We start from the raw sequence: 15,169 nt of genomic DNA, 5'->3' as shown, positions 1-15,169 counted from the left end.
ATGTTTTAAATTGCATTGACATTGGTGATTTAATTGGCTGTGATATTAAATTTCAAATGAATCAAAATGCTTAAAATATATTAAATGGACTTTGACCAACAACAATATATGATTGATTATATAAAAATCAAATAAATTATATAAATTATGAAAAATACATAAACACGTGAAGAATAATAACAAATATATACATCAATATTAAACAAAAAAAATAAGAAATCTTATCAACAAATCCTCACTACATGAAATTAGTTATATCAAGTTGGGGACATAACCTAAAATGAGAAAATTAAATATTAATATTAATATCACATAATAAACAAGTTACAAATTACAGGAGATTTTAATTATGTAAACAAATGTAAAATTGATGTTCTAATTGATAACCGAAATTTTTGAATCGTGTTACCGGAAAAAACGACATAGGGAAAATCTCTGCTGTATCTTCGATTTTGATATATAAATAAGTGATGAATAATAATTTACATTGTAGAAGTTTGAAAGGAATAAAATTGTTATGTGAAATTGGGAAATTGAGATATATTTTTTATTATGATATTTTACTAAAAATATAATTTTAATAATTATTTATTTTGAGTTATTAAATTTTAACTTTAAATCCCGTATATTATTATGTTTAGGTTTTTTAAAAGTTGCTGAAAATTCAAAAATATGTTAAAATTGTATTTAAAACTCTTAAAGTGTGGAAATTTTGTTAAAAATAAAGGATGTTTCCAAATAATATAAAGATGACATGAATTTGAATTCAAATTGAACAATATCATATCCATTGGTTTTAAAGTTTAACAACTTTTCAAATAATAGTTTAGTGCATGTTATATTTTGCTTTATTTTTTTAATCATTTTTATTAACAATATATATATGCTACTAACATCATTTACAATATATAGTTTAATGAATAATTACAAATCATTACAAATCGTCGTTGAACATCATCATCTTCACCATCAACTTTAACTTCAACATGAACATCCTTAACACCAAAATCTGGGTAAGTACTTGTATGCCTTAACTAACCAATCTCGATATAATAAATAAGTAAGGATGATATTGAAATGATCATAACATGATTATTAAACTATAAGGTTCATTTTATTGATCAATAATAAGTTAATAACAAAGATGACAAAACTTAAAAGTAAACATATGAAAAGAGTAGGGAATCAATTGGATTAGGGTTTATAGTGACTGATTGCGTTTATAATGGACAACAAAGATTTCATTTACACTTTCAAATGGTAAGGGTTTTCATAACCTACGATTTCAATTAAACTTAAAAGAATATCTTAGATAGATAGAAGACTGGACTTATGACTGAGGAAGAACTAGAATGGAAATTAGGGTTTTGGATGGTGGTAGAGAATGAGAATGATTATGACTGATAAAGGATATCAAATAATATAGTACTTAAAATTCTGGGTTAACATGGCACCCAAAACCCGCGAGAATTAACACTTAAATGGGTAGTCGGGTATTTAAGTAATAGTTAATGATTAATAAGGAAATGATCTACATGGCATCTAGGTAGCATCCTATGTAGACAACCTAAGTGTATGTCATGTGGACACATTGTATTGCTTTAATATATTAATAAGATGATTGTAAGTGGTTGTGAGTGGAGAAGAGATAAATTTTAAAGAGCTGGGTGAGTTTTGAGTAAATTTGGAGAAAAAACATTGTTCATACTCTATTTATTTTTTAATATGTTTGAAAATATTTGTGAGTGGAGGAGAGAGAAAATATAATAATAAAGAGAAAAAATATTATTTAATTGTATGTGAGTGAGAAAATATAATGTTTTTTAATATAATTATAGAGATAGTATATAGAGAAGCTGTTGAGAATGCTACACATTTGCTTTAATAATCCAGATTTGTTTTGACATCAAATATATATTTTGTAGTAACACATTTGTTTGTATATAAATGTGCCCAAACCACACTACCATAACGCATAACCAAGGCCGGCTTCAAGAAAGCGAAAAAATTTTGGGTCTTAAGTAAATGAACATTTTATTGGGTTTAAAGAATTTAATTTTAAATTAGCTTACTTGGTTATAATTTGAGTTGTGTAAAAAACTTTTGTATAAAAATAAACTTAAAAATGTCTCAAATAAAACTAGAACCCAAAACCTCTTGGTTAAATGCCATACATCTTTGCCACTAGATCACCACGCTAGTGGTTATGTAATTGTGTTGAAATATTGATTATACATATAATATAAAAAAAAGATTTCGGGCCTAGCTTGTATTTGGGTGAAATTGGTTGTGTTTTTAATGACTAGTATACTTGCAACCTAGCATAATAAATTCAATTCTTCATAAAATCCAAATTTAAGACCATTAGTAGTTAAAAAGCCCGCGATCAATCCATTATGTGGCATGTGGCGTCAAGTCAGAGTTATGACTTTATACAAAAACAGGGTGTAGTCATAATGCCTCACCCCCAGACATTATATGCTACGTGGCGCCCAGTCACTATTAATTTTATTTGTGTTTTTTAAATAATAATTCATTTAAATAATTAAACATAAAATTAAAAAACAACATTAAAATTAAAAAAAATACATTAAACTTACAAATAAAAACTAAATTAAAATAAAAAAGTACATTAAAATAAAAAAATACATAAATAATACTAATAAAACTACATGTGGTATTTTTCTAAAATTTTCGCTTGCCGAGCTGCTTTTAGAGATTGGACTCTCGGGTCGTCTTCGGTTAGCTCGCTTGATAAAATCTCGATGTCTTTGTCCATTTCATTCCTTTTAAGTACTTCGACGACGTCCAAATTTACTTTAAGTCGTTGGGTTCAAAGTTCGTGTAAATCTTTGAGTCGAGTGTTCATTTCTTTGAATTGACATTCCATTTCGGCATTCGAAGACGACAAAGCGACCCCTTCCCCTGCCCTTGCTTCTTCTACCCCCCGGCCGAGGCATCTCGGTAATATCTGCATAAGGATTCGCGGCTTCATTATCGCTTAGGTTGAAGTTTTGAGCGTCAGAACGGGGCGTGTATGGATCAACCGAAGACGATGTTTTAGACTTTTTTTTACGCGGACCACCTTCGGCGTTGGCATCCAAAACCTGGCCCTATTTTGGGTGAAACCTCAAGTAATCTTTCCGAATGCCAAAGTAATTGAAGGCCCCCGAGACCTTATGTTGATACTCTGTCAACGCGTTTTCCATGACTTCCGCGTCCGAGACACCACTACTCCTCGTTCGATTCATCCGAGAGAAAACCGTATGGAAACCCATGCATTTGATGTTTATGTCGCCCAATTTCGACAGTAAGGAATCTTTTTCTCGACGCGAGTCCCCGCCAAGTTCGTGAAATAACTCTTTAATTTTGTGCCAAAATATCCCCGTTTTTTGATAGTTCGCTAAAAAAAACATTACAAGTCCAATGTTTGTTCTAAGAAATTTTTAAAAATATATATGTATTTTAAAAACATACCGCACTTGGCATCTTCTGATATCGCGCACCAAGCACGAGCACATAGTACGCACTCATCGATACTCCACGGTAACACCGTCTTTTTAGCCCGAGGTTCGCCGACGGGCTTCTTTGCCTATTTTCTCGGACGTTCGTGTTGGCTCGAACTGCCTACGGTCTCGGGGACGGGTTGTGTCTCTGGCACGAACTCGTCGTCGGGTTGGGAACCGGAGCCGGCAAAAATGTTTGTGTTTGGGTTTTGGAAACCGGGCAACGCATTTGGCATAGACTTTCCTAGAAATGCAATGTATGCGGCCATTTGCGCGTCGAACGGATGCAGGGGTTGAGGGACGGGAACGGTGGGCACCGGGGCGGTAGATGAGTTCGGTTGTGGATTTTGGTTGCTTGCGTTGCCTTGACGGGCAAATTGACCGAAACCGAGAACATTTTAGTTGTTATTCGGAAACATTTTGGTAGTATTGTAGTAGAAATAATTGTGTTATATTTGGTAGAGAAGTAGAAGAGTAGTGTTAAAAAAATGAGGTTTAGGTTGGTTTTTATAGTGTAGATTTTAGTTAAAAAGTTTTTTTTTAATCCAAACTTCCCAACGGTAATATAGCTTCCAACGGTAACTTTTTTCGATTTTTGAGCTAATTTCAACGTTATATATAAAACGCGGAAAAAAATTCACAAAACGTCGGGGGAGGGGGGGGGGAGCGGTGTACCGCCGGCGTTATACCCTATAACCCAACCAAAACTCACCGAGTACGGATGGTCTAAGTATTGTTATTAATCTTTTATTGATTGAGTATTAACTATAAATTTTCCGAACATCAACTTTCATTGAGCAAGCTAAACTAGCGAGGAGCTAGGCAAACAAAACAACAAAAAGAAACTACTAAAACGAAAATTATACAACTCTTTCTAAGAAATTTTTTTTAAAAGATGGTCTATTTTTAATTAAAAAAACGTCAAAAACTTAATATCTTCGATCACCTCCGAAACCAAGCTCTTATTTTTAAAGACTGTTTCGTTTCTCTTTCTCCATTTCCAAAGGCTTAAACATCATGTTAATTGTTATAGTAACACCTTGTAGCACATTTTTTCCTTTTGTTGCAAAATGGAATTATTATATGAAGAGTATTAATTGAATGCGTTTTTATAAAGAAAATTTTAGTACTATATAGTTTTATAAATAGGTTGCAAAACGACATATGACTTTTAATACCATCTATTTTTCACCGAACAATAATGTTTTCTTAGTATTTTTTTTTTCTATCAGTCAAACAAGTCTGAGTTTGGATCCGGTCAACACGTTATTACAAAAACCTTTTTTCCATGGTTGCATCTTTAACTTAAAATAGGTAATTGTACTTGCATATTTATTACATAGCAATTGTATGAACGTATTTGTCCTGTTTGCTTTTAAGTTGCTTTTAAGTATTTGCATGCAATTATGAAGTTTTATTTTAAGTTCATATATGACCTCAACTTAATTGGTTGAGTGCATGATTTTCGGAATCAATTAGTAAATTATAATTGTTTATGAATAGTCTTACTTGAGATAAAAAAGAAGAATAGTTAACTTCCTGTGATTACGGACTAAACCAACTAAGCATGTCTCACGATAAAGCTCCATCGGCCAAAGGGTCTTTGGTTGAGTGATATCAAGATGTGACTAACACTCTATTTTTATAAAAAGTGATGATTTAAATCTCAAGGACGAAAAACTGTTAAAAGAAAGTTATGTAAGACTTACAGTATCTTCTATAGATCTACTCAAAACACATGAAATCTTGGTTTTTTCTACTAATTTTTTCTACATCAAAAACCAAGATAAATTAAACCAAAAAGTTGAAAAACCGGTATAATTAAAAATATTAAGTTGGACACGTCATCGTAATAAAATGATGCAACGAAGCCTATTATAAGAATAAAACAGGATGCTGGATGATTTGATATATGAGATAAAGATACTATTATAATGAACTGAACACACCATTAGGCTATGTGCAGTGGAGGGGCTACAATTGGGGACGAATTGTGACACGTGGCGCCCAATCAGCATGAAGTGAAAATTTGTTTTTGGGGTGTAATGGTGTAGGGGCTACAAGTTGGGCCCACATTGTATTTTTTATTATTTTTTTTTTATAACTAAACTAATTAAATAATAACCAATTTATTTAAATAATTAAATAAAAATGTATTAAAATTAAAAAATAAATACAAAAAAATACATAAACTAACAAAAATACACGAATAATAAAAATAAATTATAATAAAAAAAACACACCGAAATAAAAATATACATAAAAAACTAATCTATTCGTCTTCATTTTCGTCTTCGTCCCCGTCGTCGTCATTGTCCTCCTCCTCGTCTTGGTCTTCGTCCTCGTACCCGTCTTCGTCCTCCTCAACGGGACGATTATCCCACACGTGTTGAACCAAATCCGCTTTCAGTTGGTTATGTATATCACTTGATGTGAGCTGGTGAATGTTATACGTTCGTTGGTCTTGGGTTGGTTCATGGAACTGTTCTGGAACGCTTCCTGGTATATAGTGTTGACATATTGCTTTTCCCTCGTCTTCTAAAATCACATTATGCAATATGATACACGTATACATGGCATCGCTCATTTTTGCCAACGTCCATACACGACAAGGGTTTTTCACATAGTACCAACGTTTTTTTAGAACCCCGAAACACCTCTCGATATCCTTTCTCGCGGACTCTTGCTTCTTCTTAAAATAATCTCTTTTTTCTTTGATGGAGTCTTGAAACGTCTTGACGATGATCGAGTACTCTGGATATATCCCATCTCCCAAATAGTATCCGTGACGATAGAAGGTATCGTTGGCATAAAACGGTAAGACCGGTATGCTACGGCTAATGTAATACTCTAACACGGGTGACGCGTTGAGAACGTTTATGTCGTTGTTGGACCCGACTGAGCCGAAGTAGGCTGACCAAATCCAGAGGTCGTGTGAACAAATGGCTTGAAGACTAACCGTTGGCACTCCATGGTCACCACGAGTGTATTGACCTCGCCATGCGATTGGACAGTTGGCCCACTCCCAATGCATGCAATCTATACTCCCGATCATGCCTGGAAAAGAATGTTTGCTTTCGTGTACATCATATATGCGAGTCAGGTCGTTTGAAGTAAGAATCCTCAGATAACGACGAGAGTATAATTGTATTATCCCTATACAAATAAATTATTAAACAATATTTATATTAAAAACAATAGTTAATACAAACAATTTAAATATTACCGATGCAAAAATTCTCCAACGCATCTCTCGTTGTTTTCTCAGCCATCTTTAAATACTCGTCATTGATATCGGCCGTGTTGCCGTATGCGAGGATGCGTATAGCCGAAGTACACTTTTGGATGGCAGAGAATCCTAAATATCCTCTTGCATCGGGTTTCTGTTGAAAATACTCATACTCCCGCTCCATATCTCCAACGATGCGCAAAAATAAACGCTTGGACATCCGAAAACGACGTCGAAACATAGCGTCGTTAAATGTAGGTGTGTCGTCGAAGTAGTCCTTCATCAAACGAGCGTTCGCTTGCGTACGATCCCGAAGGATATATGACCGTCTACGTGGTGCCGTAGATAGAGCAGAGCCGGACACCATGTTATTGACGACGACCCGAACCGCGTTCGTGACCTCTAAATGCTCTTCCGCCACTTGTCGGTGAATCTGATGAATTCTTCGACTCTCGTTTATTAATTGATCCAAAATCTCGGCAGAGTTCGTGGAATCCGGGGAACTCATTGAGTTTGAAGAAGTATGAAAATAATAAAAATGATTGGTATTTTTATGTTTGTGTTTGTGTATGATAGGGTGAAAATGGTTAGATAAAGTTTGATATATATATTAAGTTATTAAATTAATTTTTTTTATATATAGCCGTTACCCAACGGCATTATTATTATTATATTATTTTTTTTCCATCTTCGCAGGCGACAATAATTCCCCGCCCCCGCCAAATGTCGCCCAAATTTCGCCCAGGGGGAGGTGTGCTCCACCAAAATCGCCCAATGTCGCGCCCATTACACATAGCCTTATAGAATACAACAAAATTGTTTTCAACTAAATAGATTTAAATAAAATAAACAAAATAAGTAACTGTTTTTTCCTCTTTTAATTTACTCAATTTTGTTATATTTAATGTTCTATAAATTAAAAGTTGTCTGAAAGAAAAGCGAATGACATGATCTACCATGTATCTTGTGACCTCGTGTCACTGCCCATCTACCATTTGATGTGTTAAAGATTGAAAGGAATGGCAAGGACTTTGACCTTCTATCCATGAGAATAACATGAACTCCACACCCACAAAAGACTTTTTAATATTAATAGTCATCTTATATTTTTCGAACTTGATTTAAACTATTGTTATGTACATTAAAATGTCGAACTTTTTCCCCATAAACTCTCTGCAAATGTACTTATTCATTGCTATGATTCAAAAAATTGGGTTATGCGGTTGGGCGAAATATTTATTTCATATCCGTTGGGATACCTTTTACTCGTTATTAGGGTCGTCTCCGAGAATTGTTAAAATATTTTGGGTCAAAGACGAAAAATATTTTAAGCATAAAGTAAAATGAGTATTTTGTGAGATTTAAACAATTTAATTTTAAAAGAACTTACTTGGTTATGATTTAGGTAGTGTAAAAACTTTCGTATAAAAATATGCTTAAACATGTTTCGAATGAGATACTAAAACCCACAATATTTTGGATCAGATGCATACATCTTTGTCACCATACCAAACTAGTTGTTATGTACTCAATCTAAGCATTAATATACATATTGTCTTTCATAATACATATAACTTAAAGAAAATAAAAATCCGGGCATAACGGGTTGTCGGGTCGGGGCTGTCGACCACCCAACCCCCCTTTAGGGCCGGCCCTGCTCATTACCGGTCGGATATTAGGTAACCTGGTAGTTTACATATTACTATTGGAATTACTACGTATACTTTTAAAATTTTTATATAATTTTATTACACAAGAAAAATACAAATATAAAAACATAAAAGGTAAATTACTTAGTAGACTATTCTCTTACTAGTTTGAGGCCCGTGTATTACACGGGTAATTGATGAAAATTTTAAACTTTAACCATTAAGTTAAATACATTCAACAAATTGATCATATATTTTTTAATACAATTACTATTAACATTAAAATTACAGAAATTTTTGTCCGTGTGACAAAAATGGTTCTTCAAATACATACCAACTTTAGATAAATGATAATATATCCATGAAATTATTAAAAAAATTATTCATACACATAAAATATCATAGCTTTTAATCAGTTAATATGATGTCATTTGAGAACATATGTTCATGTTTATCCAAAAAAAACATGATTATCCCAAAAATCATATTACCTACACTTTAATGTTATAATCATCCTTAGAATCTTTAGAATTTGAAATTGATTGATCATAATAAATTTGTTGTCAATAATATTCTATGTATGACAAATTTTTAATTGATTTTATATTTTACAATTAAAAATTATATAATCAAGCAACATAAAAACCAAAAATTAAAATATAACAAAATGATTTGTTTCATTTCATATGAATGTAATTGCCAGGAAAATGACAAATACATACTAACCTTATAACCGTGTTCAAATAATAGTGATTATTCCGAGTTAGAAGAATTTTAGAAGATTTAAAGTTGCATAAAACGAAGGTAGTGATTCTTATATATAATAGTTGGAAGTAGGACTGTCACTTTTACCCGTGACCTGAAACCTAACCCAAGAAAACCTGTACCCAAACCCAAACTAACCCGATCCGAGAAAATCGAACCCAAGAAAATACTAACCCGAACCTGAACCGAAGTAATTCGGTTTGGTTCTTGGTTCAGAATTCTAGGTTTCGGGTCAACAAAAATAAACTTTTAGTTTTTAAATTAGTTGTATTTGTATAAAAATAAAAAATAAGATGTAACTTATCTTATGAGGCATATTAAATTAGATATATTTGAATATATAGAAAAAGTATAAATCAAGTCATAAAACATATGTTTCTGAAACATTTTGGTCTGAGTTATAGAAGAAAATATTGAAAACTAAATGTTGATCTTCTTATTGCTAAAACCCTTTATATTGCACAAAAAAGTCATATAAATAGATGACAGATAGTTCATAGAGTAAATCATTATACATATAGATTATAATTATACTATTCAACTTCAGTAATTTAATGCTAACCACCAAGATATATATATACAAATGCATATGAGAAAATTTTAAATTCAAATTTGAAACCATTCTTATATAAAAAATTATGTACTTCTGTTTGAATCCATGGTTAAAAACAATTTGTAGTTCACCATAGAAATCAAAATTTTTCGACAATAAGGCACCTTTATATTTTTTTTTAATTTGCAATTACTTGTGACTTTCAAATTTTATTTTAAGAGGTCTGCAACTTTAATTTTGATATTTTTCTTATTTCATCAGTAATGTAATTAATGAATGAATTAGTTAATATTTACATTTAATAAACATAAATTTGAATTCATATATTTAAATAACATAAAAGATAAGGTCCATATATGGAAATTTGTTGAAAAAAGATGAGGAGGTCTATGAGTTTGACAAGTGGCAAAAGTTGTAGTCATTTATTAGAATAGATAGATTTGAGAACAAAGAAAAATAAAAAACAAAATGTCTATGAGTAAAAATTGATGCATCAAGTGGATGAGTGGATCCAAAACCCTCTTATTTTTATGTGATGTTTTTTTGGTTATTTAAAAAAAATGTTGTTTTTTGGTTGCTTGGTTAGATTGTTATAACCAACACCGTGAGTTTTATAAATCTTTGCCGTTCAGAATTTTTTTTTTGGGTAATTCTACGTGGTATCACCTAATACCATATATTTCTCACACCCGTGAAAACTTTAAAACTTATAATCATAACCGAATACTGGTATCGAATGTTCGGATTTAAGTTTGTTTGTGGGGTTGAGATTTGTTTACCATCACCACTTTACAAGTTGGTGGTTTTCATCTTATTAGTTTATAGACAGAATTACAAATTTTGTCCTTTAAAAAAGCCAATTTACGGTTTGTGTCCTTTGTTAAGTTTCTTTGCAGGCGGTGTATTTTAAACATTTTTTTCCTACACGTTATGTCCTTTACGCTAACTGGGTTAGAAAAACTCAGTTAAATACCCTCACATGAAAGCATGTGAGGGCATATTGGTCTTTTCGTCTACCCTGCAACTTCTTCTTCTTCTTCTTCTTCTTCTTCTTCTTCCATATCTCATCAAAACCCTAAAATCATCTTTAATACGTCAAAATCAAAAGTAATTTAAATATTTCAAGATATAACCCACTGTCTCCAACCTCCCGTCACCGTCTTCCCCACTCAACTGCCGCCACCGTCTCCCAGCTCCAACGACGCCATCGTATCTCACCTCCACTGCAGCTAAAAACCCATTAAAACTCTATATATCTCTCTCAAAAATCCTTTACAACCACTGCATCTACTGTCTAAGACATCCACCGACGGCTACAGCGAACACAAATCGTCAAACTCTCGCCCTAATTCCTAAATTAGCCCTAATTAGGGGTAAGCTTGATTCATGGATCGATCGATATTAAAACCATTAAAGCCAAAAATCGAACCCTAGGCATAATTCTAACCTCAACGTGGTGGTGGAGGCTGCGCGTGGGTCGCCATGGTAATGGTGGCCGGAAAATCAATTGTGACGTCGATGGTGAGGACCGGACGGTTAAACTCTAACCTCAATAAATTTCATATATGCGAAAAGCATTGTGCAAGGTTTCCGATGACAGCTGGACGGTGGTGGAGGAGTAGCAGTATACCGGTGGATGGTAATGGCAGCCGGACTATGGTTGTCTTCAATTAGATATGGCGGACTGTAGCAGCCGGAGCTTATCGAGTTCGATTTTCGGTCGAATTGCGTCGAGAAGAAGCCGGAATTTGATATTTGAAGAACAGAGTGGAATGCCGAGATGGTGATAATGAATTAATGATAAATGATAATAATCTGGTTATTGTAAGTATGCGTTGATTAATTCCAGGGATTTTGGATTTTTTGTTATAAGATTAAGATTAATTATGTTATTTGGGCAATTTGTTTAATTGCTATTATTATTAATATGATTATATGAATTTGTTTTGAAAAAACCAATATGCCCTCACATGCGCCTCACGTGAGGGTTTTAATCGGATCTTTCTGGATGAGGTTCTGGCCTAAATCGACGGTTTCGGCGCTAGATTTCGGCCAAAATCATCGTTTTCGTTGACATTCCAGCCAAATTTCGGCTTACATGTGTTTGTGTATGTTTAAAACTGAAAATTACATATAAAAATGTGTGCGTGTATATATAATACCGAAAATTATACATTAAAGTCCGATCCGATTAATCCAGATTAATCATGATTAATCGTTAGTCCCCACCCCACCGCCTGACTAGCGGTTCACAATTTTTACAACACTGCCGGTAGATAGACCATTGCTACTGTTACTCGATCACAGCAGCAACCCTAAAGAGTTCCTAATAACTCTTATTACACTTATAATGTATTTAATCAAATATAGTCGCATGTTACACTTACACACCTTAGTTGTCTTAGGCTAGTTTGAATATGAAAAACTAAAATCCGCTTAATTAATTGTCTTGAGTTTGGTGAAATTGTACCTTTTAAAGTTCTTTTAAATACAACCCAGTTCAATTAAGTCCAATGCGCAGTTTATAAGAGGTGTGTTTTTATTAATTTAACTGGCGATAGAAACAAAGATTAATATAACTATGTTATGTGTTGGTCTTTGTCCCTGCAATCAATGGAGAAAAAAAGGATTGTGTTGTAATCAAGAATGAAAAGGAAAAAAGAAAAAGAAAAAGAAAAAGAGAATGTTTTGCTGAAAAATGTGGAAGTTTGTTAAAGGGTAGAAATTAAATTAAAAACTCCTATTAAAAGGTTCTTGCGTAATTAAATATTAATATGCTACAATGGTCCCTTTTTATATATTTAAAAAATTAAACCTAGTGTCTTTTATAACTATAAAGCCCTGACTTATAACTTTTTTGTATTGCTATGCATAGTTTATATTTATTAATTTCTTCATATTAAAAGTTATGAATAAATTCTCAAGCGAGTTCATTCGAGGTATAAAGTAGAGAAAGTCTATCTCCCAAAACCCAAAACTTTACTATATATAGTCTTTTGTTTGAAAGGAGTTAATTTTGTGCATTAGACTTTAATATGTTTTACAATAATCTGGATGGTCCTAAAATATTCATTTTTGATCTATAGAGATAAGAAAACGAATAGTTCATTCATACATATACATATACATATACATATACATATACATATACATATACATATACATATACATATACATATACATATACATATACATATGTGGATGACTTAGTGGGATCACTGCTAGAAAACTGATAGATTTGTGAAACGAGACTGCATCGGAAAAGTGTCACAAAACAAGCAATTCCGATGCAACGTGCATATCAGAATAACCGTCACCGGACATTCATTTGTGACACATTTCCGACGCAAATTATGACATAGTTCCAACACATCATTTTTTCGTAATTTTCTGACTGTTTGCCGACACTTTTAACACTTTTTGTTAATTATAATTACGTATTAATAACACTGTATATGTATTCATTTCATATATATAGATTGTTTTCCGACACCCTTATTAAGAAAATTAATATAATTTGAATATCCAGAGAATAATGGTTGAGAAGGTTACAACACCAGGGTTATATATAAAACTTCACTTTCACTAAGGTTAAGTGTTATTTTATAACCCATCATACATTCACACACCTTTTATACTGTTTAAATTTGACAAGTTATACAACGTGTGTGATCTAAGATTCTAAAGCGGATTTCTTTAAGAGGGTATTTACTTAATGTTGTGGAAATGCTAAGTCCGACGTGTCTTTTCTCTCTTTCATGCATGCACATATAGATACAGACAATGTGTGTGGTATATATATGTGAGTATATCAACGGAGGGGTCAGTGTTCTCTTTTTTACCCGAGCACTAACATGAAGTAATGTGCCAGATTGTCACTATAAGAAAGCTTAAAGGCTAAGAAACTTCGTCCACTCACTTCAAGAACCCTAATTATTATAATGAAAACAAAAAGAGAAATGCAAATTAACAAATATTAAAAATCACAATACAAATATTAAGCAAAACAAAAGCTCCTCTCCCTTATCTTTGCCTTCCCATCAGCATCATCTTCTTTATCTTTTTATCCTCTCTCTCTCTCTCTCTCTCTCTCTCTCTCCCTCCCTCTTTTCTGTATATTATTTTCTTGTTTTTGATTCCAACTATCAAAGTTGAAACCTTGAAAACTTTCTAAAAGAGAAAAAGAGTGATCAATTTAATTAAACCATGGTTTTCTCATCTGTTCCAACCTATCTTGATCACCACAATTGGCATCTCCAGGTATGATCTTTAATCTTCTTCTAAATGAAAAAGGAAAAGCATATGTCTAGGAAATTAAAGATGATATATACTCATTCATATATACATATTCTCTTCAAAAGAATATACCATGTACATGTAGTACCTCTTTCTTATTTATTTCTCTTTTGTTTTCTTGTTTTTTTTGTTTCAGTTGCAACAATCAAACCGCCAACAATGAGCGTTGGTGTTGGTGGTGCTGGCGGTGGCGAAAACCTAGCTTCCCACCACCAGCACCACCTCCTCCACCACAACCAGCTTGCGGTGGAGGAGGTGGTCCACGCGGGGAAGGGTCTATCAGACCAGGATCTATGGTAGATCAAGCAAGGATGGCCAAGCTACCTATGCCAGAGCCAGGATTAAACTGTCCGCGATGTGATTCAACCAACACAAAGTTTTGCTACTTCAACAACTATAGCCTCACACAACCGCGACACTTTTGCAAGACGTGCAGGCGTTATGGACTCGAGGTGGTGCTCTAAGAAATGTCCCGGTTGGGGGAGGTTGTAGGAAAAACAAAAGGAGTAACAAAAGCTGAAGCTCAAAATCTCCTAGCCGAACGGGGCCAAAATCCGTAAGTGATAGTCCTTCAAGGTGTAGCACTGAAACTATGGCAAGTACTCAACTTTCTAATCCTCCCTCTCTTCAATTACCATTCATGAGCTCTTTGGCTCAATATGGAGGTGTTGGTGGCAATATTAGCGCCAATCTTGGTGGATTTCAGCCTCAAAATGAAATGGGCAATTTTCAATTAGGAAGTGGGAGCTCAACTGGGAATAATTTCAACAATATTTTATCAATTGGAGGGGTTGAGAATTGGAGATTGCCTTTCTTAGCTGGATTTGAAGTACCCAATAACTCTAATAATTTATTTCACTATCCAAGTGAAGTTGTAGCTGAAGCACCATCATCTTCTATGGTAAGAGGAGACATGCAAATTCCAAACACTAGAACCGATAACATCCAAATCGATCCGCCTGTGAAGATGGAAGATAACCGAGGCTCGAGTTTATCAAGACAGTTTCTTGGTGTTTCAGAAGCTAATAATCAACAACCATGGGTGGGAAATGCATGGACTGAAATTTCTGGTGTCAGTAGTACTTCTTCTACTACTCCTACTACACATTTTCTATAATTTGGTTGTGTTTCTTTCTTTGATCTAGCGATGCATTCGAGCATTATTCAGCTA

General features: G+C 33.4%; 1 pseudogene; it reads left to right on the top strand.

Moving 5' to 3' along the window:
• Positions 1 to 11,378: 11,378 nt before the first annotated feature.
• Positions 11,379 to 15,155, top strand: LOC143594697 (dof zinc finger protein DOF3.6-like; annotated as a pseudogene).
• The last annotated feature ends 14 nt before the right edge of the window (positions 15,156 to 15,169 follow it).

The sequence above is a fragment of the Bidens hawaiensis genome, unplaced genomic scaffold (genome assembly GCF_021521415.1).
Source record: "Bidens hawaiensis isolate Kalapana, Puna unplaced genomic scaffold, B.hawaiensis_p1.1 tig00044070_1, whole genome shotgun sequence".
NCBI lineage: Eukaryota > Viridiplantae > Streptophyta > Magnoliopsida > Asterales > Asteraceae > Bidens > Bidens hawaiensis.
The sequence above is the reverse complement of the archived record's forward strand: the minus strand, read 5'-3'. Positions and strand labels throughout refer to the sequence as shown.